Consider the following 3,080-nt stretch of genomic DNA (forward strand, 5'->3'; position numbering starts at 1 on the left):
GTTTGATACCAATACCATGGCTTTTGGTTGAGTGTGGAATAAGATATAAGGCTTTAAAGTCATGATCCTACCAAGATGAGCATTGGCAAGAACATGGGCCAGAAGCTAAGCCGCACACGAAGCATTTGGTCGAACAGGTGGCGTACCATGTTTAAAGTCAGTTTTAGAGAATGATATGTGTCTCTTGGAACCAATACTGATGCAAATGTAGAGTATCATATGCCCTCTTCCTATTGGTAAAATAATCATGACGTTTGAATGTGTGATGAGCAAGATATTTGACCTTGAAGTCACACGTTTATAATTGCAATTTTTGCTAGCGCCATGAGTAGATCACGCCCATCCCATGCCCTATACGCATCCAGACACGAATAGCACAATTCATGGTCATTTTTCTCCTCCCTTCAATGCTTGATTTAAGGACTTCCAAACACCAAAGCTATTCTATTCCATGCCATCTTTAGAATGAGTATGAGTTTGAGACAAATGATGACCCAGGGATTGAGATATGGACGTCCCAAGTAGGGGTTATGAACATGTTTGAATAGCATCGAGCAGAGGACTGTTGCAGCAAGCATCAGCGTTCACCACTATTTGCCTCGTTGGGCCATGCATGCGTGGAGGTAAAAAAAAAGCACACACAAGACTTGCCAAAGATAAACACACTTGTTCATTAAGTTACTGGAAAGGGAAACAATCCACTACACATGATCCACACAATAAGCCTCCATGCACCATCACACTCACCATTCCATATATAAATAACCATCCACACATTCAATAGAGGGAGGCTCCATAACTTATTTTTCCTCAGTTTCAAAACGGAAACCCTTCACAACTCTCTCTTCATTCTCTTCACCCTCAATCTTCATCACTCACTTCAACTCCTCTCTCAACCTCCAAGAAAGTTTTTTACACATCTCAACAAACTTCAAACTTCACCATCCACCACCGTAACTACCTTCTACCTCCAACAACCACCACCCTCAACCACCGCAATCTTCACCAATTACCTTCATCAACTTCTAACCACCATCATCATCTCCCTTAAAGCTCAAGCTCTATCACCACCACAAATCTTCATCATCACTGCCACTCAAGAACAAGAACACCAATAACTTCATCATCAACCACGCGGAGATGATAACCATAACCGACACTAACAAACTCGGATCGATATCAATAATTCTCTCTGGCTGCATCATTAGATTCAAGTTCATGGAAACGTTCACCGATCATCATCATCGTGAACCCTCTCCAAGTGTGAATCAACAAACCATCACCACAATCACCGCCTTCGTCCACCATCAGCAACCGTAACAAACTTCTGACACCATCGTCTTCTCGTTCCTCAGATCTACGTATCGTCATCAAGTTCCATTATCATCATTGGTGCAGTGGCCTGCGGTTTCATTTCCGTTTGCGATATACACGACATCTCTAAGCTTAGTTCTCGGAGATTTGGAGCTAGCTAGAGTTGACATCATCTCCTCCTGCAAGATCCGGATCTTCTTTTTCTTCTTCGATTCGAGATTCGCATCAGGTACATCCTCTAATACTTCTATGCATAATAGCAACATGATTAGGTTCATAGAGCACGTGGTGGTTATATGTTGCATCTCGTTCGAATCTTGCTTATAATTTCGTGAATGGAATCTTGCTTCTGAATTCAGTGAGTGTATATGAGTGTTACCGTTGCTCTTGTCTCGTGTTGGTGAGCTTTAGCGAAGTAAAGGCTTAGTAATTACTTTCGGTTAGGTTTTTTAGAGGAAGTATTAGCAAAAATAGAGTGTGGATTCGTGTTCTACGTTGAAATTCGAGTGGGAATGGTGGTTCTTTTTTAGTTTCCGATCACTTTTGCATCGGCGCCGCCATGGCCGCCGTTTTGTTCACCGGAGAAGGAGAGGAATATCTCACGGTGTTCATGAATATGGTACTGTTCACGTGGCCATGAATTATGAATTTCCACTTCTTATTTTTTCTTTCTACTTTTTTTTTTATGTTCAATTAAACCCTATGTTGATTAGTGTGGGTGTTGGCAAGACGTGATTGGCTGAGTTTTGTTTTTGTCATTTAGTGTTTTAAAATAAATTGACCTATTGATAATGGATCACATGCCTTATATTACGTTTAGTTTACAAGTGCTATAGTGTAGCTGAATAAGTAATATGCTATATAAAATGAAATAAAAATAGAATAAAAAGCTGTAAGGGAGTTGGGTCACGAGATCTGGGCTTGGGAACGTGTTTCGTGGGCTACACCCTTCATTTACTGATGCACACGCATCCACACAGACATGGGCCTAGCGCCATTAATTTCCACACCCCCTGAATCAGGCCCTGTTTCGCTCATAACACAAAGTCAGTTCATTTGTTAATTGCTACTTCACCCCCTGCTGGTAATAAAAAAAAATAGTTCCTTTTCTTTTTCTTCCATTGATTGTTAATTGTTTTTTTGCCTTAATAAAAATGACAAAATATTTTTCTACCCAATTAGAATTTTATGAATACTTAGTTTTTTAGAATTTTAATAGTTGAATTTCTTTGAATTTTGATTGGTACATAATAATAAAAAAAATACATAGTTTTTTAGTTTTAATTCTTAAAAATAGTTTCAACATGATAAAAAATACAAATCGCTTGTGAATATTTTCATGGTTAGTTTAGATTTTAATTCTTTCTTTTTGTGAATGTTTTCATACTTTGTGAAATACCAAAAACGCCCCTAGTTGTTAAAGTTGACTTTAGTCAACTTAAACAACTTTCTTCCTAGTTAATTCCCTTTAGATTTTAGTTTAGATCTTAAATAGGAATTAGAACAACAATTAGGTTTAGAAATTAGGCTAGTCCCTTTTTTTTCATTATTTTTTCTTTTCAACATTAAAAGTCTTAACAAATAGTTGAATAAAATCCCTTTAAAAAATACAAAGAAAACACTTAAACAACATTAATAAAAAAGTGAAAATCATTAAATAGGGGATGGAAGCTTGAATCTCCCTTGCTTAAGGGAATCATTCGAGTGCTTGGATCTCCCTTGCTTAAGGGAACCATCCGAGCGTAAGTTCCCAATATCTAAAAAAT

This window comes from Vicia villosa, linkage group LG4 (genome assembly GCF_029867415.1).
Source record: "Vicia villosa cultivar HV-30 ecotype Madison, WI linkage group LG4, Vvil1.0, whole genome shotgun sequence".
Classification (NCBI taxonomy): Eukaryota; Viridiplantae; Streptophyta; class Magnoliopsida; order Fabales; family Fabaceae; genus Vicia; species Vicia villosa.